Source organism: Salvelinus fontinalis, chromosome 11 (genome assembly GCF_029448725.1).
Source record: "Salvelinus fontinalis isolate EN_2023a chromosome 11, ASM2944872v1, whole genome shotgun sequence".
Taxonomy (NCBI): domain Eukaryota; kingdom Metazoa; phylum Chordata; class Actinopteri; order Salmoniformes; family Salmonidae; genus Salvelinus; species Salvelinus fontinalis.
The window spans coordinates 29,673,947-29,701,822 of NC_074675.1; the positions used below are offsets into that span (position 1 = coordinate 29,673,947).

A 27,876-nucleotide genomic window follows, 5' to 3' on the forward strand; every position below is an offset into this window, starting at 1 on the left:
TGGATTGTGCATTCATTGGAATGAAGGCGGTGATGGTGAGGGGTGGGGAGATGGGGGGGGGGGGTGATTGAGTGTGCTGCCTGGAGAAGAAAGGGAGAGAGAGCTAGAGTGAAAGAGAGGGGGAGGGGTGCGCTGCCTGGTGGTGTGCTTTAGCAACAGGAGGAGGAGGAATAGACAAACAGAGAGAGAGAGAGACGGCAGGGTGTGGGTTAGGGGTGTCTGGCTTACTGGCTGGCGCCTGGGCTGGGGCTGAGGCTGGGGCTGAGGTTGAGGATAGGGACAAGGCTATAGACTGGGGGGTTATGGCTGGGAGAGGGGAGACAAGGAGACTGGATTGGAGGGAAGCCAAATCCACATGATGGGACGGACTTCCTTGTTTGCTCAGGTTTGTCTAGATGAGCGAGTTAAGCAGACAGACAGAAAGAGACCAGATAGAGAACGAGTGTGAGGGAGAGAAGACTGACAAACGAAGAGAGACATACAAACAAAGACCTACTCAAGAAGAAGACACATGATTTCTTAGATAGAGAGAGACTGGGGTTTGTTTAGTTAAATAAATTCCAGTCGCTCCAGCAAGTCACGGTAGGGACGTCTCTGTACACACACACACACTACACATCACCAGGTCACGGTAGGGACATCTCTGTACACACACACACTCTACACATCACCAAGTCACGGTAGGGACATCTCTGTACAAACACACACACACGCTCTACACATCACCAAGTCACGGTAGGGACATCTCTGTACACACACACACTCTACACATCACCAAGTCACGGTAGGGACATCTCTGCACACACACACACACTCTACACATCACCAAGTCACGGTAGGGACATCTCTGTACACACACACACACTCTACACATCACCAAGTCACGGAAGGGACATCTCTGTACACACACAGTCTACACATCACCAAGTCACGGTAGGGATGTCTCTGTACACACACAGTCTACACATCACCAAGTAGCGGTAGGGACATCTCTACACACACACAGTCTACACATCACCAAGTAACGGTAGGGACATCTCTGTACACACACACACAGTCTACACATCACCAAGTAACGGTAGGGACATCTCTGTACACACACACACACACAGTCTACACATCACCAAGTCACGGTAGGGACGTCTCTGTACACACACACACACACTACACATCACCAAGTCACGGTAGGGACATCTCTGTACACACACACACACTCTACACATCACCAAGTCACGGTAGGGACGTCTCTGTACACACACACACTATACACATCACCAAGTCACGGTAGGGACATCTCTGTACACACACACACACTCTACACATCACCAAGTCACGGTAGGGACATCTCTGTACACACACACACTCTACACATCACCAAGTCACGGTAGGGACATCTCTGTACACACACAGTCTACACATCACCAAGTCACGGTAGGGACGTCTCTGTACACACACACAGTCTACACATCACCAAGTAGCGGTAGGGACATCTCTGTACACACACACACATACTCTACACATCACCAAGTCACGATAGGGACAACTCTGTACACACACACACACTCTACACATCACCAAGTCACGGTAGGGACATCTCTGTACACACACAGTCTACACATCACCAAGTCACGGTAGGGATGTCTCTGTACACACACACAGTCTACACATCACCAAGTAGCGGTAGGGACATCTCTGTACACACACACACACACTCTACACATCACCAAGTAACGGTAGGGACATCTCTGTACACACACACACACAGTCTACACATCACCAAGTAACGGTAGGGACATCTCTGTACACACACACACAGTCTACACATCACCAAGTAACGGTAGGGACATCTCTGTACACACACACACACAGTCTACACATCACCAAGTCACGGTAGGGATGTCTCTGTACACACACACAGTCTACACATCACCAAGTAGCGGTAGGGACATCTTTGTACACACACACACACACTACACATCACCAAGTCACGGTAGGGACATCTCTGTACACACACACACTCTACACATCACCAAGTCACGGTAGGGACGTCTCTGTACACACACACACTATACACATCACCAAGTCACGGTAGGGACATCTCTGTACACACACATACAATCTACACATCACCAAGTCACGGTAGGGACATCTCTGTACACACACACACACACTCTACACATCACCAAGTCACGGTAGGGACATCTCTGTACACACACACACACTCTACACATCACCAAGTCACGGTAGGGCCATCTCTGTACACACACACACTCTCTACACATCACCAAGTCACAGTAGGGACATCTCTGTACACACACAGTCTACACATCACCAAGTCACGGTAGGGATGTCTCTGTACACACACACACAGTCTACACATCACCAAGTAGCGGTAGGGACATCTCTACACACACACACTCTACACATCACCAAGTCACGGTAGGGACAACTCTGTACACACACACACATTCTACACATCACCAAGTCACAGTAGGGACATCTCTGTACACACACACACACACAGTCTACACATCACCAAGTAGCGGTAGGGACATCTCTACACACATACAGTCTACACATCACCAAGTAACGGTAGGGACATCTCTGTACACACACACACAGTCTACACATCACCAAGTAACGGTAGGGACATCTCTGTACACACACACACACACAGTCTACACATCACCAAGTCACGGTAGGGACGTCTCTGTACACACACACACACTACACATCACCAAGTCACGATAGGGACGTCTCTGTACACACACACACTATACACATCACCAACTCATGGTAGGGACATCTCTGTACACACACATACAATCTACACATCACCAAGTCACGGCAGGGACATCTCTGTACACACACACACACACTCTACACATCACCAAGTCACGGTAGGGACATCTCTGTACACACACACACTCTCTACACATCACCAAGTCACGGTAGGGACATCTCTGTACACACACAGTCTACACATCACCAAGTCACGGTAGGGACAACTCTGTACACACACACACATTCTACACATCACCAAGTCACGGTAGGGACATCTCTGTACACACACACACACTCTACACATCACCAAGTCATGGTAGAGACATCTCTGTACACACACACACACTCTACACATCACCAAGTCACAGTAGGGACATCTCTGTACACACACAGTCTACACATCACCAAGTCACGGTAGGGACATCTCTGTACACACACACACACTCTACACATCACCAAGTCATGGTAGAGACATCTCTGTACACACACACACACACTCTACACATCACCAAGTCACGGTAGGGACATCTCTGTACACACACACACACTCTACACATCACCAAGTCACGGTAGGGACATCTCTGTACACACACACACACTCTACACATCACCAAGTCATGGTAGAGACATCTCTGTACACACACACACACACACACACACTACACATCACCAAGTCACGGTAGGGATGTCTCTGTACACACACACACAGTCTACACATCACCAAGTAGCGGTAGGGACATCTCTACACACACACAGTCTACACATCACCAAGTAACGGTAGGGACATCTCTGTACACACACACACAGTCTACACATCACCAAGTAATGGTAGGGACATCTCTGTACAAACACACACAGAGTCTATACATCACCAAGTCACGGTAGGGACGTCTCTGTACACACACACACTACACATCACCAAGTCACGGTAGGGACATCTCTGTACACACACACACACTCTACACATCACCAAGTCACGGTAGGGACATCTCTGTACACACACATACATTCTACACATCACCAAGTCACGGTAGGGACATCTCTGTACACACACACACACTCTACACATCACCAAGTCACGGTAGGGATGTCTCTGTACACACACACAGTCTACACATCACCAAGTCACGGTAGGGACATCTCTGTACACACACTGTCTACACATCACCAAGTCACGGTGGGGACATCTCTGTACACACACTCTACACATCACCAAGTAACGGTAGGGACATCTCTATAGACATCACCGAGTCACGGTAGAGACATCTCTACACACACACACAGTCTACACATCACCAAGTCACAGTAGGGACGTCTCTGTACACACACTCTACACATCACCAAGTCACGGTAGGGACATCTCTGTACACACACACACACACAGTGTACACATCACCAAGTCACGGTAGGGGCATCTCTACACACACACACACACTCTACACATCACCAAGTCACGTTAGAGATATCTCTGTACACACACACACACTCTACACATCACCAAGTCACGGTAGGGACATCTCTGGACACACACAGTCTACACATCACCAAGTAACGATAGGGACATCTCTATACACATCACCAAGTAACGGTAAGGACATCTCTGTACACATACACACACACTCTACACATCACCAAGTCACGGTAGGGACATCTCTGTACACACACACACACTCTACACATCACCAAGTCACGGTAGGGACATCTCTGTACACACACTCTACACATCACCAAGTCACGTTAGGGACATCTCTGTACACACACAAACACAAAGTGTACACATCACCAAGTCACGGTAGGGTTATCTCTACACACACACACACACTCTACACATCACCAAGTCACGGTAGAGATATCTCTGTACACACACACACACAATCTACACATCACCAAGTCACGGTAGGGACATCTCTGTACACACACAGTCTACACATCACCAAGTAACGATAGGGACATCTCTATACTCATCACCAAGTAACGGTAAGGACATCTCTGTACACATACACACACACACTCTACACATCACCAAGTCACGGTAGGGACATCTCTGTACACACACACACTCTACACATCACCAAGTCACGGTAGGGACATCTCTGTACACACACACACTACACATCACCAAGTCACGGTAGGGACATCTCTGTACACACACACACACACTATACTTCACCAAGTCACGGTAGGGACATCTCTGTACACACACACACACACTACACTTCACCAAGTCACGGTAGGGACATCTCTGTACACACACACACTACACATCACCAAGTCACGGTAGGGACATCTCTGTACACACACACACACTCTACACATCACCAAGTCACGGTAGGGACGTCTCTGTACACACACACACACACACACACACTCTACACATCACCAAGTCACGGTAGGGACATCTCAGTACATTCACACACACACACTCTACACATCACCAAGTCACGGTAGGGACATCTCTGTACACACACACAGTGTACACATCACCAAGTCACGGTAGGGGCATCTCTACACACACACACACACTCTACACATCACCAAGTCACGGTAGAGACATCTCTGTACACACACACACACACTCTACACATCACCAAGTCACGGTAGGGACATCTCTGTACACACAGTCTACACATCACCAAGTAACGGTAGGGACATCTCTGTACACACACACACAGTCTACACATCACCAAGTAACGGTAGGGACATCTCTGTACACACACACACACACAGTCTACACATCACCAAGTCACGGTAGGGACGTCTCTGTACACATACACACACACTACACATCACCAAGTCACGGTAGGGACATCTCTGTACACACACACACACTCTACACATCACCAAGTCACGATAGGGACGTCTCTGTACACACACACACTATACACATCACCAAGTCACGGTAGGGACATCTCTGTACACACACATACAATCTACACATCACCAAGTCACGGTAGGGACATCTCTGTACACACACACACACACTCTACACATCACCAAGTCACGGTAGGGACATCTCTGTACACACACACACACTCTACACATCACCAAGTCACGGTAGGGCCATCTCTGTACACACACACACTCTCTACACATCACCAAGTCACAGTAGGGACATCTCTGTACACACACAGTCTACACATCACCAAGTCACGGTAGGGATGTCTCTGTACACACACACACAGTCTACACATCACCAAGTAGCGGTAGGGACATCTCTACACACACACACTCTACACATCACCAAGTCACGGTAGGGACAACTCTGTACACACACACACATTCTACACATCACCAAGTCACAGTAGGGACATCTCTGTACACACACACACACACAGTCTACACATCACCAAGTAGCGGTAGGGACATCTCTACACACATACAGTCTACACATCACCAAGTAACGGTAGGGACATCTCTGTACACACACACACAGTCTACACATCACCAAGTAACGGTAGGGACATCTCTGTACACACACACACACACAGTCTACACATCACCAAGTCACGGTAGGGACGTCTCTGTACACACACACACACTACACATCACCAAGTCACGATAGGGACGTCTCTGTACACACACACACTATACACATCACCAACTCATGGTAGGGACATCTCTGTACACACACATACAATCTACACATCACCAAGTCACGGCAGGGACATCTCTGTACACACACACACACACTCTACACATCACCAAGTCACGGTAGGGACATCTCTGTACACACACACACTCTCTACACATCACCAAGTCACGGTAGGGACATCTCTGTACACACACAGTCTACACATCACCAAGTCACGGTAGGGACAACTCTGTACACACACACACATTCTACACATCACCAAGTCACGGTAGGGACATCTCTGTACACACACACACACTCTACACATCACCAAGTCATGGTAGAGACATCTCTGTACACACACACACACTCTACACATCACCAAGTCACAGTAGGGACATCTCTGTACACACACAGTCTACACATCACCAAGTCACGGTAGGGACATCTCTGTACACACACACACACTCTACACATCACCAAGTCATGGTAGAGACATCTCTGTACACACACACACACACTCTACACATCACCAAGTCACGGTAGGGACATCTCTGTACACACACACACACTCTACACATCACCAAGTCACGGTAGGGACATCTCTGTACACACACACACACTCTACACATCACCAAGTCATGGTAGAGACATCTCTGTACACACACACACACACACACACACTACACATCACCAAGTCACGGTAGGGATGTCTCTGTACACACACACACAGTCTACACATCACCAAGTAGCGGTAGGGACATCTCTACACACACACAGTCTACACATCACCAAGTAACGGTAGGGACATCTCTGTACACACACACACAGTCTACACATCACCAAGTAATGGTAGGGACATCTCTGTACAAACACACACAGAGTCTATACATCACCAAGTCACGGTAGGGACGTCTCTGTACACACACACACTACACATCACCAAGTCACGGTAGGGACATCTCTGTACACACACACACACTCTACACATCACCAAGTCACGGTAGGGACATCTCTGTACACACACATACATTCTACACATCACCAAGTCACGGTAGGGACATCTCTGTACACACACACACACTCTACACATCACCAAGTCACGGTAGGGATGTCTCTGTACACACACACAGTCTACACATCACCAAGTCACGGTAGGGACATCTCTGTACACACACTGTCTACACATCACCAAGTCACGGTGGGGACATCTCTGTACACACACTCTACACATCACCAAGTAACGGTAGGGACATCTCTATAGACATCACCGAGTCACGGTAGAGACATCTCTACACACACACACAGTCTACACATCACCAAGTCACAGTAGGGACGTCTCTGTACACACACTCTACACATCACCAAGTCACGGTAGGGACATCTCTGTACACACACACACACACAGTGTACACATCACCAAGTCACGGTAGGGGCATCTCTACACACACACACACACTCTACACATCACCAAGTCACGTTAGAGATATCTCTGTACACACACACACACTCTACACATCACCAAGTCACGGTAGGGACATCTCTGGACACACACAGTCTACACATCACCAAGTAACGATAGGGACATCTCTATACACATCACCAAGTAACGGTAAGGACATCTCTGTACACATACACACACACTCTACACATCACCAAGTCACGGTAGGGACATCTCTGTACACACACACACACTCTACACATCACCAAGTCACGGTAGGGACATCTCTGTACACACACTCTACACATCACCAAGTCACGTTAGGGACATCTCTGTACACACACAAACACAAAGTGTACACATCACCAAGTCACGGTAGGGTTATCTCTACACACACACACACACTCTACACATCACCAAGTCACGGTAGAGATATCTCTGTACACACACACACACAATCTACACATCACCAAGTCACGGTAGGGACATCTCTGTACACACACAGTCTACACATCACCAAGTAACGATAGGGACATCTCTATACTCATCACCAAGTAACGGTAAGGACATCTCTGTACACATACACACACACACTCTACACATCACCAAGTCACGGTAGGGACATCTCTGTACACACACACACTCTACACATCACCAAGTCACGGTAGGGACATCTCTGTACACACACACACTACACATCACCAAGTCACGGTAGGGACATCTCTGTACACACACACACACACTATACTTCACCAAGTCACGGTAGGGACATCTCTGTACACACACACACACACTACACTTCACCAAGTCACGGTAGGGACATCTCTGTACACACACACACTACACATCACCAAGTCACGGTAGGGACATCTCTGTACACACACACACACTCTACACATCACCAAGTCACGGTAGGGACGTCTCTGTACACACACACACACACACACACACTCTACACATCACCAAGTCACGGTAGGGACATCTCAGTACATTCACACACACACACTCTACACATCACCAAGTCACGGTAGGGACATCTCTGTACACACACACAGTGTACACATCACCAAGTCACGGTAGGGGCATCTCTACACACACACACACACTCTACACATCACCAAGTCACGGTAGAGACATCTCTGTACACACACACACACACTCTACACATCACCAAGTCACGGTAGGGACATCTCTGTACACACAGTCTACACATCACCAAGTAACGGTAGGGACATCTCTGTACACACACACACAGTCTACACATCACCAAGTAACGGTAGGGACATCTCTGTACACACACACACACACAGTCTACACATCACCAAGTCACGGTAGGGACGTCTCTGTACACATACACACACACTACACATCACCAAGTCACGGTAGGGACATCTCTGTACACACACACACACTCTACACATCACCAAGTCACGGTAGGGACGTCTCTGTACACACACACACTATACACATCACCAAGTCACGGTAGGGACATCTCTGTACACACACATACACTCTACACATCACCAAGTCACGGTAGGGACATCTCTGTACACACACACACTCTACACATCACCAAGTCACGGTAGGGACATCTCTGTACACACACACACACACTCTACACATCACCAAGTCACGGTAGAGACATCTCTGTACACACACACACACTCTACACATCGCCAAGTCACGGTAGGGACATCTCTGTACACACACAGTCTACACATCACCAATTCACGGTAGGGACATCTCTGTACACACACTCTACACATCACCAAGTAATGGTAGGGACATCTCTATACACATCACCAAGTAACGGTAGGGACATCTCTGTACACATACACACACACTCTACACATCACCAAGTCACGGTAGGGACATCTCTGTACACACACACACACACTCTACACATCACCAAGTCACGGTAGGGACATCTCTGTGTACACACACACTACACATCACCAAGTCACGGTAGGGACATCTCTCTGTACACACACACTACATATCACCAAGTCACGGTAGGGACATCTCTGTACACACACACACACACTCTACACATCACCAAGTCACGGTAGGGACAACTCTGTACACACACACACACTCTACACATCACCAAGTAACGGTAGGGACATCTCTGTACACCCACTCTACACATCACCAAGTCACGTTTGGGACATCTCTGTACACACAGTCTACACATCACCAAGTCACGGTAGGGACATCTCTGTACACATACACACACACTCTACACATCATCAAGTCACGGTAGGGACGTCTCTGTACACACACACACACTACACATCACCAAGTCACGGTAGGGACATCTCTGTACACACACACACACTCTACACATCACCAAGTAACGGAAGGGACATCTCTGTACACACACTCTACACATCACCAAGTCACATTTGGGACATCTCTGTACACACACACACATCACTTATTACCTACACCCCTTTCCTCACTCCCTCGCTCTCCAACTAATTTGGGAGCTCTCTCTCCTTACAACATACAGTGTGTGTGAGGAGTGTGTGAGTGTGTCAGGAGTGTGTATTTGTATATGTGCGCGTGTATGTGTGTTTGTGTGGTACAGCTTTCTTGGCATCTGTTCCCTGGAGGGTGTGACGGGTTGAGCGTGCGTGTTGGTGTGCTCCTGGGAGCGATTTTATGTCTCTCTGTTAAAGGTTAACTGTGCAACAGAGTGTACGTTTTAGCGTCTGTTACATAATGTGTGTGGGGGGGAGTTGATAAAAGAGGTCAATGGAACGAAATGGGGAGTGTTTGAGAGAGGGAGAGAGAGATTGAGAGAGGGAGATAGAGAGACTAAGAGAAAGAGACAGACAGAGAGGGAAAGAGAGACACCAAGAAGGAGAGAGAGAGTGACACAGAGAGGGAGAGAGAGAGGGACACACCGAGAGAGATAGAGACAGGGAGAGAGAGGGGGAGAGATACAGAGAGAGATGGAGAAGGAGAGAGAGAGACAGAGGGGGGAGAGAATAATAATGTCCATGTAAATAAAATAACCAATGAACACCAACATGTGAAGTCCATAATAGCATGTTAAATGTGGTGCCCCTCCAAAATACAAATATATATTTTTTGAGTGCCAAAATAAATCACTGGCGGGCCAGTTTTGATCTGTGGGCCGCACTTTGCCAACCCCTGTCCTACACTAACTTTTTGGTTCAATTCATTTGGAAGTCACGTACCATTACACATGATCTACTAATAGAACCAAGGTAAACCTGAGGAATTTAACCATGGCAAACTCAGAAAGAGTTCATGGCATTAAGAGGTAAGATATAATATATTTTTGTATCTTTAGAGAGAGAGAGAGCGAGAGAACGGCAGGGCTGAGGCGAGTAGTGAGACTGTTTGTTGCTGCTGGTATAGGTGGGTGTCTGGGGTTGTTCCGGTCACTAGTCTGCGGTCAGTGTGTGTGTGTGAGGGTATATAATATATTTTTGTATCTTTATATACATATATTTTTACTGCTTTTATTGACATGACTGAAACGGTATTTGGCCTAGTCTGTAATTGTCCATTTGTGGATCTCTCTCTTCCGTTTTTTTGTCTCTCTTCTCTCTTCTCTCTCTTCCGTTGCCCCCCCCCCCCCCCCCCCATAAAGTGATTAAAATCGGTAACGGAATTATTGCAATTGAATAGGCTACAATGGGAAATCATAGTAGCCACAAACCACAGTTGAGTCACCTGCTACTGTCCTCCCTTCCACTGGCACACTGTCATGTTCAGCTCATAACGGTTTTCTTTCTCTTTCTGTCGTCTGGTGGTAAAAGCAAGACTGTGAAAACAGTCTGGACAACACCTCTCTTTCTCTCTCTCTCTTTCTCTTTCTCTCTCTCCCTCTCTCTCTCCCTCTCTCTCTCTCTCTCTCTCTCTCTCTTCTCTCTCTCTCCAGTTAATGTCACCTCTCCCAGATCTTACTGACACCTACCGATGAGCCCCCTATGTTTCCATTTACTGCAACAAACATCCTCACCCGCTGAGCACCGACTGACAAACATCATCACCCGCTGAGCACCGACTGGCAAACATCCTCACCCGCTGAGCACCGACTGGCAAACATCGTCACCCGCTGAGCACCGACTGACAAACATCCTCACCCGCTGAGCACCGACTGACAAACATCCTCACCCGCTGAGCACCGACTGGCAAACATCCTCGCCCGCTGAGCACCGACTGACAACCACCTCACCCGCTGAGCACCGACTGGCAAACATCCTCGCAGGCTGAGCACCGACTGACAAACATCCTCACCCGCTGAGCATCGACTGGCAAACATCCTCACCCGCTGAGCACCGACTGACAAACATCCTCACCCGCTGAGCACCGACTGGCAAACATCCTCACCCGCTAAGCACCGACTGACAAACATCCTCACCCGCTGAGCACCGACTGACAAACATCCTCACCCGCTGAGCACTGTCTGACACCGGACGGCCGAGGACATTAAAAAGTAGCCGAAATTTGGTCAGTCCGCCGTGGGCGGACCAAATCTGAACCAATCATAGACGTCTATGTTTCACAAGTTTGGACAGTATAGTACAGTAGAGAACAGTATAGTACAGTACAGTAGAGAACAGTATAGTACAGTAGAGAACAGTATAGTACAGTACAGTAGAGGACAGTATAGTACAGTAGAGAACAGTATAGTACAGTACAGTAGAGAACAGTATAGTATAGTAGAGAACAGTATAGTACAGTACAGTAGAGAACAGTATAGTACAGTACAGTAGAGAACAGTATAGTACAGTAGAGAACAGTATAGTACAGTACAGTAGAGAACAGTATAGTACAGTAGAGAACAGTATAGTACAGTACAGTAGAGAACAGTATAGTATAGTAGAGAACAGTATAGTACAGTACAGTAGAGAACAGTATAGTACAGTAGAGAACAGTATAGTACAGTACAGTAGAGAACAGTATAGTACAGTAGAGAACAGTATAGTACAGTAGAGAACAGTATAATACAGTAGAGAACAGCATAGTACAGTAGAGGACAGTATAGTACAGTAGAGAACAGCATAGTACAGTAGAGGACAGTATAGTACAGTAGAGAACAGCATAGTACAGTAGAGGACAGTATAATACAGTACAGTAGAGAACAGTATACAGTATAGTACAGTAGAGAACAGTATAGTACAGTAGAGAACAGTATAGTACGGTATAGTACAGTAGAGAACAGTATAGTACAGTATAGTACAGTACAGTAGAGAGCAGTATAGTACAGTGGAGTAGAGAACATGATAGTACAGTAGAGAACAGTATAGTACAGTACAGTAGAGAACAGTATAGTACAGTAGAGAACAGTATAGTACAGTACAGTAGAGAACAGTATAGTACAGTACAGTAGAGAACAGTATAGTACAGTAGAGAACAGTATAGTACAGTACAGTAGAGAACAGTATAGTACAGTAGAGAACAGTATAGTACAGTAGAGAACAGTATAGTACAGTAGAGAACAGCATAGTACAGTATAGTACAGTAGAGAACAGCATAGTACAGTAGAGGACAGTATAATACAGTACAGTAGAGAACAGTATACAGTATAGTACAGTAGAGAACAGTATAGTACAGTAGAGAACAGTATAGTACGGTATAGTACAGTAGAGAACAGTATAGTACAGTATAGTACAGTACAGTAGAGAGCAGTATAGTACAGTGGAGTAGAGAACATGATAGTACAGTAGAGAACATGATAGTACAGTAGAGAACAGTATAGTACAGTACAGTAGAGAACAGTATAGTACAGTAGAGAACAGTATAGTACAGTAGAGAACAGTATAGTGCAGTACAGTAGAGAACAGTATAGTGCAGTACAGTAGAGAACAGTATAGTACAGTATAGAACAGTATAGTACAGTACAGTAGAGAACAGTATAGTACAGTAGAGAACAGTATAGTACAGTACAGTAGAGAACAGTATAGTACAGTAGAGAACAGTACAGTAGAGAACAGTATAGTACAGTACAGTAGAGTACTGAACTGTACTGTACTGAACATATCAACTTTACTGTACTGAACTCTACTGTACTGAACTCTACTGTACTGTACTGAACATATCAACTTTACTGTACTGAACTCTACTGTACTGAACTCTACTGTACTGAACTGAACATATCAACTTTACTGTACTGAACTCTACTGTACTGAACTCTACTGTACTGAACTCTACTGTACTGAACTCCACTGTACTGAACTCCACTGTACTGTACTGAACATATCAACTTTACTGTACTGAACTGAACATATCAACTTTACTGTACTGAACTCAACTGTACTGAACTCTACTGTACTGAACTCCACTGTACTGAACTCCACTGTACTGTACTGAACATATCAACTCTACTGTACTGAACTCTACTGTACTGAACTCTACTGTACTGAACTCTACTGTACTGAACTCTACTGTACTGAACTCTACTGTACTGAACTCTACTGTACTGAACTCTACTGTACTGTACTGAACATATCAACTTTACTGTACTGAACTCTACTGTACTGAACTCTACTGTACTGAACTCTACTGTACTGAACTCCACTGTACTGAACTCCACTGTACTGTACTGAACATATCAACTTTACTGTACTGAACTCTACTGTACTGAACTCTACTGTACTGAACTCTACTGTACTGAACTCAACTGTACTGAACTCTACTATACTGAACTGAACATATCAACTTTACTGTACTGAACTCTACTGTACTGAACTCTACTGTACTGAACTCTACTATACTGAACTCAACTGTACTGAACTCTACTGTACTGAACTCCACTGTACTGAACTCTACTGTACTGTACTGAACATATCAACTTGACTGTACTGAACTCTACTGTACTGAACATATCAACTTTACTGAACTCTACTGTACTGAACTCTACTGTACTGTACTGTGATGAAACCTGTAACACAAACGTCTATGATTGGTCTGGACTAGGACTGTTGCGGTGACCGTATTACCGCCACACCGGCGGTCACGAGTCATGAAGGCAGTCAAATTCCACATGATCGTTTAGTCACGGTAATTAGACTTCTCCAAGCTCTGATGCTGCTGATGGTCATTAGTAGCCAACCAAACTTGCTATCTTCCTGGTACTCAGCACTCTATTGGCCCTCTAATCACTCTGACATCAATGCAAATGTAATTGGAAATCTAGTCAAATACTTCTTGAGAGCCCATGAGCTCATGTTTCGAAACATTTCTATAGGCTATGCAATTGCGCAAGAGAAAACAGAGTGATGGCCTCTATTAAAAAGAGGAGGATCCCATCAGCTTTCTTTAGGCTAATCCTATATTTATTTCTCAACATTCCTAATATTAAGCACATTGCTTATATTTACGACAGGAGTATAGCCTACCTGGCTGACATGAAAATGAACCACAGGAAAAGCGTCCTCCATTCGCTATTTAAGTACATAGATGACATGTATTTTTCCCCGATGCCCCTGTTTAGATACACGTGCATGATAATGGTCCATTCTAAATCAAAACAAATTTCACACATATTAGTTAGTATATGTAAAGACGAGATTAAACCAAGATTAGTCTGATGGGTGACAATATTAGCCTATCACTTGTAAATGATATATTATCACTTGTGAATGATGCCCAGCTTAAGGCAAGAAGCAATGCCTTTTTTTCGAATCATAGTTGCTCACCTCATGTAGCCTAGCCCATAGGCCTATATGTTTTGATAAGGTTTGTATCACAACTAAAGTGGCCAAATAACTTCTTAAAGGGAAGCACATGAATCCTCTTTACAACGGGTGTAGAGCCTAATGCAGCAATTTGCACACGGCAGTAGGCTATAAGCACAAATGTTCCATTAGAGGGAAAACACCACTATCAAAAGTGACCACAAATGCATTATGCGTGTAATGCTTTTATTATAAAGGTGCATTTTTATGGTGAAAATGATCTACCCCAAACTTGTGCAGCGCGTGATTTTCAAGTTTGGGGAAGATAATTTTCACCATAAAAATGCACCTTTATAATAAAAGCATTACATGCATAATGCATTTGTGGTCACTTTTGATAGTGGTGTTTTCCCTCTAATGGAACATTTGCGCTTATAATGTGATGAAATAGCCTAATAGTTTATCAACAGCTAAACGTTCTGATCTGTTGCGTCAGACTCATTGTGTAAAAAAGTTTTATGCTAGTGGTTTTATTTAATTTGGGATTTATCGCAGCCCACAACTGCCCCAGACTATGTTTGGAATATTTATTTCTCGCACAGAATAGAAAAGGTCAACTTTTGTACTATGAGGGATAGTAGATTGACATAGGCTAGTGATTTTACTGTTCGTTAGGCCTACTCATCTTGTTTGCTGATGAAAAGTACATGTGGGCAGTTCTTCCAATATCTTCAATATGCACCTCGGAATTGTTGCGTCCCTGATGTGTCTGTCTTCACTTGTAGCCTGTGAGAAAGACCCGATCACGACCTCTGGGCAGGCAGCACTCAGGGAGAAGGCCTGCAAAAGGCATGGATTTTTTAGGGTGCATTATGGCCACACAAAGGGGATGCCGCTGGGAAATGTGAAGTATTATCAAGTGGTTCTCAAATTGTGAATGAGAGACTGACGAAGTGTCAGTCAAACGACTTTTTTCAAATCATCATTAGAGTCCCATCATGCAGCCTTACAATGTATTAAACATCGAAACAAACTACGTGAAGCATATGGGAGGACCTATTTCTTTGTTAACCGCTCAACACAAAATAGCCACATGTGCGCACTCCCTCAAATCATTTGGAGAAAATATCCTTTCTATTTTATTCAGCTTTATTCAACTGTATTCTTCATACTATAAAATAATATGAAATAATGCTTCGGAATTCTAAGCATATCTTGTCTGCTAAATGAACTAGTGTAGCCCACAGCCATATGGCATAGCCAGATCAGGACCCAACATAAGGCCAACTCATTTTCTTCATATCATGCCTCTAGACCTGTCTAAAATAAATAATGCATTTATTGTGAAGGTGTAGGCTATATTACATGGATTTATTAAAGGTCTGCATCAGTGGCTTGTAAGAAGCCAGCAGATGGGTTTATGTTAACTAACGGTCAATTACTGTGAGACCGACATCTTTTAGCTTGACAATCGGATATTACATATTTCTACCTTTGTGTACCTATTCAGGATACATCAACCGGGAGATTGAGATTCATAATTCTGCATTTCTGTATAGCACAGATCAGGATGTAATTCTGGTAGCAGGTGTAGTTCAATAACCAAAAGAGATTGTTTCTAACTCAAGCTGTCATGTCATAGCTGACATCTGAACCTCAATTCAAAGTATATATTTAAGAGTTGTTGTTTTTTTTTTAACATGCGAGATTTTACTGTAATTCTGTTACCACACTTAGCATCTGCACAGTTCTTCCACTAAAGGTGTTTTTGTCAAATTTTCTGTGGACATTTTTACAATTAGTCCTTCTGCATTGAGGGGGATAGTTTGTTAAACTTTGGAATCAATGTTTTTTGTTTGGTAACGTTTTGAAGTGAAACATCAGAGTCTCAGCGTAATTGAGTGGGATTGGACTACATGTGTAGTCCATGCTCTGTGCATCTGTAGTCTATGCTCTGTGCATCTGTAGACCATGCTCTGTGCATCTGTAGTCCATGCTTGTGTATCTGTAGTCCATGCTCTGTGCATCTGTAGTCCATGCTCTGTGCATCTGAAGTCCATGCTCTGTGCATCTGTAGCCCATGCTCTGTGTATCTGTAGTCCATGCTCTGTGCTTCTGTAGTACATGCTCTGTGTTTTTACTCCTCTCTGTAATTCTCTTTTTTCTCTCTCCCTCTCTTCTCTCCTTCCTTTGATTATGACTGATGTTTCTCATCAGGTTGGACCAGTCCAAACCAGCATTTTTCAGTAAAAGTGTTTTTGTTTACGTGTGTGTGTGTGTGTGTGTGTGTGTGTGTGTGTGTGTGTGTGTGTGTGTGTGTGTGTGTGTGTGTGTGTGTGTGTGTGTGTGTGTGTGTGTGTGTGTGTGTGTGTGTGTGTGTGTGTGTGTGCGCGCGTGCAGGCATTCTTGTATGTGTGTGTGAGTGCAATGATAGGTACGGTACCCGTCAAAAGTTTGGACATACAAGGGTTTTTCTTTATTTTTACTATTTCTACATTGTAGAATAATAGTGAAGACATCAAAACTATGAAATAACACATATGGAATCATGTAGTAACCAAAAAAGTGTTGAACAAATCAAAATCTATTTTAGATTTTAGATTCTTCAAAGTAGCCACCCTTTGCCTTGATGACAGCTTTGCACACACTTGGCATTCTCTCAACCAGCTTCATGAGGTAGTCACCTGGAATGCATTTCAATTAACATGTGTGCCTTGTTAAAAGTTAATTTGTGGAATTTCTTTCCTTCTTAATGCGTTTGAGCCAATCAGTTGTGTTGTGACAAGGTAGGGGTAGTATACAGAAGATAGCCCTATTTGGTAAAAGACCAATTCCATATTATGCAAGAACAGCTCAAATAATCAAAGCGAAACGACAGTCCATCATTACTTTAAGACATAAAAGTCAGTCAATCAGGAACATTTCAAGAACTTCGAAAGTTTCTTCAAGTGCAGTCGAGAAAACCATCAACCACTATGATGAAACTGGTTCTCATGAGGACCACCACAAGAAAGGAAGACACAGAGTTACCTCTGCTGCAGAGGATAAGTTCATTAGAGTCACCAGCCTTAAAAATTGCAGTCCAAATAAATGCTTCACAGAGTTCAAGTATCAGACCCATCTCAACTTCAACTGTTCAGAGGAGACTGCGTGAATCAGGCCTTCATGGTTGAAATGCTGCAAAGAAACCACTACTAAAGGACACCAATAAGAAGAAGATTCAGTAGCTTGCGAAAGTATTCACCCCCTTGGTGTTTTTCCTATTTTGTTTCCTTACAACCTGGAATTAAAATATTTTTGGGGGGGTTGTATCATTTGATTTACACAACATGCCTACCACTCTGAAGATGCAAAATATTTTTTATTGTGAAACAAACAAGAATTAAGACAAAAAAACAGAACTTGAGCGTGCATAACTATTCACCCCCCCAAAGTCAATACTTTGTAGAGCCACCTACTGCAGCAATTACAGCTACAAGTCTCTTGGGGTATGTCTCTATAAGCTTGGCACATCTAGCCACTGGGATTGTTGCCCATTCTTCAAGGCAAAACTGTTCCAGCTCCTTCAAGTTGGATGGGTTCCGCTGGAGTACAGCAATCTTTAAGTCATACCACAGATTCTCATTTGGATTGAGGTTTGGGCTTTGACTAGGCCATTCCAAGACATTTAAATGTTTCCCCTTAAACCACTCAAGTGTTCCTTTAGCATTATGCTTAGGCTCATTGTCTTACAAGAAGGTGAACCTCCGTCTCTCAGTCTCAAATCTCTGGAAGACTGAAACAGGTTTCCCTCAAGAATTTCCGTGTATTTAGCGCCATCCATCATTCCTTCAATTCTGACCAGTTTTCCGGTCCCTGCCGAGGGGTGGTGTTCTCGGGGTGATGAGAGGTGTTGGCTTTGCGCCAGACATAGCGTTTTCCTTGATGGCCAAAAAGCTACATTTTAGTCTCATCTGACCAGAGTACCTTCTTCCATATGTTTGGAGAGTCTCCCACATGCCTTTTGGCGAACACCAAAGGTGTTTCCTTATTTGTTTCTTTAAGCAAAGGCTTTTTTTCTGGACACTCTTCCGTAAAGCCCAGCTCTGTGGAGTGTACGAGTTAAAGTGGTCCTATGGACAGATACTCCAATCTCCGCTGTGGAACTTTGCAGCTCCTTCAGGGTTATCTTTGGTCTCTTTGTTGCCTCTCTGATTAATGCCCTCCTTGCCTGGTCTGTGAGCTTTGGTGGGCGGCCCTCTCTTGGCAGGTTTGTTGTGGTGCCATATTCTTTCCATTTTTTAATAATGGATTTAATGGTGCTCCGTGGGATGTTCAAAGTTTCTCATATTTTTTTATAACCCGACCCAGATCTGTACTTCTTCACAAATTTGTCCCTGACCTGTTTGAAGAGCTCCTTGGTCTTCATAGTGCCGCTTGCCTGGTGGTGCCCCTTGCCTGGTGGTGCCCCTTGCTTATTGGTGTTGCAGACTCTGGGGTCTTTCCGAACAGGTGTATATATACACTGAGATCATGTGACAGATCATGTGACACTTAGATTGCACACAGGTGGACTTTATTTAACTAATTATGTGACTTCTGAAGGTAATTGGTGACACCAGACCTTATTTCGGGGCTTCATAGCAAAGGTGGTGAATACTTATGCACACACCACTTTTCCGTTTTTATTTTTTAGAATTAAAAAAAAAATAAGTTATGTTTTTCATTTCACGTCACCAATTTGGATTGTTTTGTGTATGTCCATTACATGAAATCCAAATAAAAATAAATTTAAATTACAGGTTGTAATACAACAAAATAGGAAAAACACCAAGGGGGTGAACACTTCTGCAAGGCACTGTACTTGCTTGGCCCAAGAAACACAAGCAATGGACATTAGAATGGTGGAAATCTGTCCTTTGGTCTGATGAGTCCAAATTTGACATTTTTGGTTCCAACCACTGTGTATTTGTGAGATGCAGAGTAGGTGAACGGATGATCTCTGGCATGTGTGGTTCCCACCGTGAAGCATGGAGGAGGAGGTTTGGTAGTGTGGGGGTGCTTTGCTGGTGACACTGTCGTGATTTATTTAGAATTCAAGGCACAATTAACCAGCATGGCTACCACAGCATTCTGCAGCGATACGCCATCCCATCTGGTTTGCACTTAGCGGGACTATCATTCATTTTTCAACAAGACACTGACCCAAAATACACCTCCAGGCTGTGTAAGGGCTATTTGACCAAGAAGGAGAGTGATGGAGTGCTGCATCAGATGACCTGGCCTCCACAATCTCCCGACCTCAACCCAATTGAGATGGTTTGGGATGAGTTGGCCCACAGAGTGAAGGAAAAGTGCTCAGCATATGTGGGAACTCCTTCAACACCGTTGGTTGAAGCTGGTTGTTAGAATGCCAAGAGTGTGCAAAGCTGTCATCAAGGAAAAGGGTGGCTACTTTGAAGAATATAAAATAGATTTTGATTTCTTTAATACTTTTTAGGTTACAAAATGATTCCATATGTGTTATTTCGCAGCTTTGATGTCTGCACTGTTATTCTACAATGTAGAAAATAGTAAAAATAAAAATAAAATAAAAAATAGAATGAGTAGGTTTTCTAACTTTTGACTGGTACTGTATGTCTCCTGTACTTTGCACACAGTTTGATCTTGTGTTGCATCATCACACTGCTCTAGTGACTCCCTCCTAGACCAGTGTAACTCACCCACCCTGCTCTCTACAACCATTACCTACTTTATACCTATGATAACGCACCCTACACACATACTGTACATACACACGCACACCAGATGACACATTGCCTCATCGACCTTTGACCTCCCCCTTGTTTGTGTGTGTGTGTGCAGGGTTCATCATAGGTGTAGATTAGGTCATGGTTGTGGAGAACAGAACGTGCGTGAGCGCCGCATATGGTCCCTCCCCTCTGCCCATGACCTCCATGTCACCCCTGTGACCTTGAGGTCACCCCTGAGATGCTCTCATCGATCAGACCATTTGTTTACAGTAATGGATTAACCCGATTACGTTACCAGAGATGGAGGGAGGAGAGGAGAAGGGGGCAGCGAGGGGAGGAGAGGATTGATGCTTGTGATTACCGTGATCAGAGAGGAGAGAGGGGTCAGATTGGGGTCATGTATGGGGGAGGGGCATTACAGTTCCTATTGTGGTGTGTAACATGCATGTGGTATGTCATGTTGCAGGTTGATGGTCAGGCTTTGCTGTTCTTTGTGTTTCTGTTCTTTCCTCTTCTCCTTGTCTTTACACTCTCCTATCTACTCCTCCATTTTCTAGCCACCTAATAATGAGAAAAATAATAATAATGAGGATAATAATCATAATGAGAATAATAATCACAATAAGAATAATAATGAGAATGAGAATAATTATTATAATAATGATAATAATAATAATTACAATAATGATAATGATAATAATACATTGGATTTCAAGAGACATTCAACATAGAACAAGGACATTGTACAACAAGGACACTTGTGCTCTTTTTCTTCTCCCTCCCTTTCCCTCTCCCTCTCTCCTCCCTATTCCTCACGTGACTGTATAGTAGAACATTTATTGCATCCCAAATGGCAACCTATTCCTTATATGGTGCACTTTGGGCCCTGGTCAAAAGTAGTGCATGAAATAGGTAACAGCGTGCCCTTTGGTATGCAGCCTTTGTCTCTCTGTGTTCTGTATCTCTGTGTTAGTGTGCCCGTCTAGCCCAGTTCTCCAGTGCACTCTGACCCCTAGTTAGGTTGTGTTGTGTAACGGCTGAGATAACACGACTCTGACTGTAAATAGCTGCCACACACACAACGGCCTGGTTACTGTAGCCGGGGAACACACGCTGCTAGACGACAGGCAACGCTGAGCTGTCAGGTAGAACTTGTTCTCTGAATATTAGTGATATTGTCTTCTATTATTTCTATATATATATTCTATTCTATTCTGTTATTCGGTTAGAACGGTCTGAGAAGTCCTTGTTTTCTGTTGGAGTGTTAGGCGTTTTGACTCGTAGGTCGTTACTGAGGTGTGTATGTGCAGGTGTGGTTGTGTGGAGGTAGGAGGGAATGTCGTGTGTTTTTGACAATGAAGAAGTATGTTTGTGTGTCGGTGAGAGATGTGTTACTTGCCGCATAACCACTGTACTTTGTGTGCGTGCTTAGCTCTGGTGAGTGTTTACGAGAGAAACTCTGTCTGAGGGTGTGTGTGTGTTTGTTTTCACAATCATGTGTGTGTGGAGGGCAACGGGTGCACTGTGACCTCTCTCGCTCTCAGTGTGTGTGTGTGTGTGTGTGTGTGTGTGTGTGTGTGTGTGTGTGTGTGTGTGTGTGTGTGTGTGTGTGTGTGTGTGTGTGTGTGTGTGTGTGTGTGTGTGTGTGTGTGTGTCTGCAGGCTTGTCTGTCTCCTCTCAGACAACGTAACCTGATCCCACTCCTTTGGATCAAGGAGCAGACCTCAAGACCCTCTCTCTCCCTTTCTCCCCCCTCTCTCTCCCCCTCTCTGACTGTCTGCATCTCTTCTTTCATCCCCTACTCCCTCCCCTCTCACTCTACTCCCCTTGACCCTCACCCTTATCTCCCCTCCCCTTTCTCCCCTCTCTCTAAATTGGAACGCAGTGGTTGTGCCGTAACACGCTATACTCGACGTCAGAGCTCAGGGTCTCCGCTTCACAGCTCCGTGTGAGTTTTGACTGACAGCCGTTATAAACTTGAGACGCGCAGGGTAAAGCGAGGCGTTCATGTGTTATAATAATAATAATAACTGCCGCTGTGATGCCATACAAGCCAAACGCCTGTGAGTCCAAAAGTGCACATCACATTTCCATCTCATTAAACTCATGTCATATACAGTGTCAGCGTTTACGATCACAATGTTTGAGCCACAGTTACAAGAGGGCATGGCGTTCTACCCTGGCTTGTTCCGAACAGGATGAGCCTGTGTTTGTCGCATATGAACACACTCCTGACTCCATTCTATGCCTTGTGAAAACCGAACACTGTGAGATCGTATTTGATCATTTAGCACCAGATTGCCATTTAAAATGGACCGTTTTTTCGAGCTCAAAAAGCACATTACAGTTGAAGACTCTTCTTTGAGTCATGAAAGTTTCTTTGAAACAATTTAGGGGACTGTGTCCAGCTCGGAGAGCTGCGTGTCCACTTGGAGACTCCACTTGGAGACTCACTCACCCCTTGTAGTTGTTTTCTCTTATGTTGCACCTACCCAACATTCCCCGAGAATATTCTTCGATGTTACCGTATGTACCCAGAGTATTTTCAGACTTCGTGATCAGCAAAGTACGGTAAATGTGAAAAACGCACGTAAAATCAACCGCGTGGCGTTTTGGATTCCGTCTCGTGTCCGGTGAACCTTCAGTCGAATCCTCTCCACCGTTATCTCCAAACTGCTGCCAGGTTATGCACATGCCTTCTTCTGGAAGAAACATTGCAATTTGGCCCCATCCACATTGGCCAATTCCCACGAGTGCAAAGGGTTAATCATGTCTATTAAGATCAATAGCTGTAAAGCGAGGCGTTCATTATCTTACCGCTGAGAATTGAATTGCTCATCATTTCTATATGAAGTGAGAGCCATTTCTGTAATCTCCCATTTACAAGCTCCGCTGTTCACTTGAAGACTGTGGCTCTTCATAATAAGAGGGTTAATATACAGCTGCTGTATTATATTGATGAGTTGTGGATCTTGGGGAACTGTAATTGAATAGATGGAAGGCTTAAACGGACATGGCTGACGATACACTCAGCGAGGAAGAGAAGGGAAGGACCGGGGAGAGAAAGAGGGAAGGAAAGTGAGAGGAGAGCGGGTACTGAACAGTGTGGCGTCATAAATAAGATGACAGGAATCATTGGGGCGTGCGAGCCAGTGCTCAAGATAGCGTGAAATCTGACTTCACCGCCTTCTCTCGCTCTATCCCCATGTTCTCTCTCTCTCTCTTCCTCCTTCCACACCTAGCTCGCTGTACCGCCCCTCCACCCATCCTTCTCTCTCTCCCTCCTCCCCCTCTCTCTGTAGAGTGTAATTGAGGTGTATGACCTTGCTGTGGGCCTCAGCAGGTGTGAGGGATGGAGGGATGGAAGGAGGGAGACTGAGTTGGACACTGGCCCTCCGGCCATAAGCTGTGGGTGTCTGATATATAGTTGGACACTGGCCCTCCGGCCATAAGCTGTGGGTGTCTGATATATAGTTGGACACTGGCTCTCCGGCCATAAGCTGTGGGTGTCTGGTATATAGTTGGACACTGGCCCTCCGGCCATAAGCTGTGGGTGTCTGATATATAGTTGGACACTGGCCCTCCGGCCATAAGCTGTGGGTGTCTGATATATAGTTGGACACTGGCTCTCCGGCCATAAGTTGTGGGTGTCTGATATATAGTTGGACACTGGCCCTCCGGCCATAAGCTGTGGGTGTCTGGTATATAGTTGGACACTGGCTCTCCGGCCATAAGCCGTGGGTGTCTGGTATATAGTTGGACACTGGCCCTCCGGCCATAAGCTGTGGGTGTCTGATATATAGTTGGAATGTATAAGTGACAATATGTGTGTAGGCGTGTAGATATTTGTAAGCGGCCCAAGCTATACCTAAACAGTATATAGGCCTATGGCTAGATGTGTGGGAGAAAAGGTAGCCTACAGCTATAATAAATGTGTGTGTGTGTGTGTGTGTGTGTGTGTGTGTGTGTGTGTGTGTGTGTGTGTGTGTGTGTGTGTGTGTGTGTGTGTGTGTGTGTGTGTGTGTGTGTGTGTGTGTGTGTGTGTGTGTGTGTGTGTGTGCGCGTGTTGGCATCTCTACTCCGAAGCAGTGTCAAACAGAACAGCCGTGTGATTTCACACACACCTCTCTCCTCCCCTCCCCCCTCTCTTTTAATTCAATTTCAATTTAAGGGCTTTATTGGCAAGGGAAATATATGTTAACGTTGCCAAAGCAAGTGAAGTAGACAATAAACAAAAGTGAAATAAACAATAAAAAAAATGAACAGCAAACACTACTCTCTCTCTGGCTTTATAATATCTCCGTCCTGCATCTTTGTCTTGTCAATGGGTTCTGTCGGACCTAGTAACCCTCCCCCTCTCTTTCCCTCCCACTCCCTTCTTCACTCTCTCTCTCTCTGTCATCTGCTTCATCTCGCTGTGTGTAAGTATCTGCCTCCCCCTCTCCCTCTCTCCTTCCTTTCCTCCCTCTCTTCTCTCTATTTCGGTTCAGTATATATTCTCTCGCTCCACCAGCAGGCAGCTCGCTTTGCAAACACACTTACAGATCGCTACTCTCTCTGATATGCATGCATTAGACGGGCTCTGAACGTACATTCATATACTATGAATATTATAATATCATGCCCACGCTCTTCCTTCCTGTCTAGCACATACAGCTGTGTGTGTGTGTGTGTGTGGGTGTGTGTGTGGGTGTGTGGGTGTGGGTGTGGGTGTGGGTGTGGGTGTGGGTGTGTGTGTGTGTGTGTGTGTGTGTGTGTGTGTGTGTGTAGATGAAGAAAGCTGTGTATGCCCTGTGGCTCCTCCCTCCAGGGAGAGACAGACAGACAGACAGACAGACAGACAGACAGACAGACAGACAGGTGGGGGGAAGATTGAGTTCCGCCTCATTTCCCCTGCCCTCGTGCAGCTGGGCAAGGACACACACACACATGCACATACATACACCCACTTACAGACGCATACATGTGTAGGATCTTTATTTAAGCCAGTTTGCTACAGCCAGAAAATAATCCTGCATTAACAGGAAATGTGAATTATTATAATTAATGGACATATTTTGTAGGGGTTGATACATTTTTCATTAGGGCAAATCAAGTCTGACATTTAAAGTGGAAATTACAAACTTTAGAAGCCTTTTTAAACATTGAAATACAAAACTACAAGTTTGTGTTTCCTGCTGTGCAAGAAAATTCTCAGGAATAAAAGAGTGATCAAATTAAGATCCTACATCTGTAGACCTCAATTCAGGTTGTAGGACTGTGTTCACAACGGCATAGTGAGGCAGTTGAGTGTGTGTGAAGTGTTCCGTTTGAGACTGTACTGCGTGTGACTGTAGTCTAGCTGTAGCCTGATTCCCCAGGATTACAACTACAGACTGGCAGCCCGTTGCCACGGTGACCGGGACAGATGAACCACTTGCGTGACATGAGACCAGTACCAGAGTACTTCCCCAAAAAACACACACACACACACTCCATATTTCATACTTATAGCCAGACAGACAGACACACACACACACACACACACACACACACACACACACACGGACCCGACACTCTGTTGGATAATTTATCCCGTACATGACAGGACTCATATTGACATTTTTCATGCTAGTGTCAAAGGTAAAATTCACTCAGTGGTGATGGGAGGGGACGTTAATCACTGCGACACCGGGTAAGGCTGTGCTGACATCATCAGATTGGTGTGATGTATCACAGTGTTTATTCATTGATCCTAAACATAAGAGAGGTTATGTTCTCTCTAGGCAATGTTTAGCCAATATCTCTCTCTTTCTGTCACTTTATTTCCCTCTCTCTCTCTCTCTCTCTCTCTCTCTCTCTCTCTCTCTCTCTCTCTCCTCCCCTCTCTCTACCCTCCTCTCTCTCTCTCTCTCTCTCTCTCTCTGCCCTCCCCTCTCTCTACCCTCCTCTCTCTCTCTCCTTCTCCCTCCCACCTCTCTCTGTCTGATGGTTATCCCTCTATATCCGTCTCTCTTCTGGTCTTTAATGTGATGTGGGGGTTTGGTTGGTGTTTTAGAGGGGGCCCAAGGGAAGCTCTGTGTGCTTGTGCTTGTGCGTGTGTGTGCGCTCTCCCCCTCCTTTTTAACTCTCTGACTTGACACTGCCCCTTTAAGAACCTGAGGGGCAGGCAGAACCTGGTTAGAGAGCTAGGTAGAGAGAGGTATTTCTCTAGAGGGGAGAGGGTGAGTGTCTTGTACAGTGTGGTGGTTGCGTGTGTGTTTAGTAGTGCTTTTGAATGTGGGTCGCGTTAGTGTGTTTTCTGTGTGTGTGTGTGTGTGTGTGTGTGTGTGTGTGTGTGTGTGTGTGTGTGTGTGTGTGTGTGTGTGTGTGTGTGTGTGTGTGTGTGTGTGTGTGTGTGTGTGTGTGTGTGTGTGTGTGTGTGTGTGTGTGGTCCTCTGATGATTGTATAAACAGTATGCGGGGATCATGTGCGGTGTGTGAAGATAAAGAGGTCCTTTGTGTTAATGTGTGTTTGAGTGTCAACAGATGGGGCTGTAGCAGATGGGGATTGGGATGCAACACATCACTGTCTCACACACACACACACACACACACACACACACACACACTATATACAGTATACACACACATGTATACAGTGTACACACACAATTTAGGCCTGTGGATTTAACGTTCCCTTTTTCAACAAAATGATCTGCACGGGGTTCC

General features: G+C 45.1%; 1 protein-coding gene across 5 annotated transcripts in view; it reads left to right on the top strand.

The window, feature by feature from the left end:
- LOC129865469 (lysine-specific demethylase 6B-like) overlaps positions 1-27,876 on the top strand; it is a 166,973-nt gene that overhangs the window by 88,639 nt on the left and 50,458 nt on the right. Inside the window, exon 1 of one of the 5 annotated variants that reach the window (XM_055938302.1) lies at positions 21,619-22,331. The exons of the other annotated variants lie outside the window; for them this stretch is intronic. The gene's annotated coding sequence lies outside the window, so the exon portion shown is untranslated. Of the gene's footprint in view, positions 1-21,618; positions 22,332-27,876 lie in introns of those variants that run through there. 5 annotated transcript variants of the gene reach the window in all.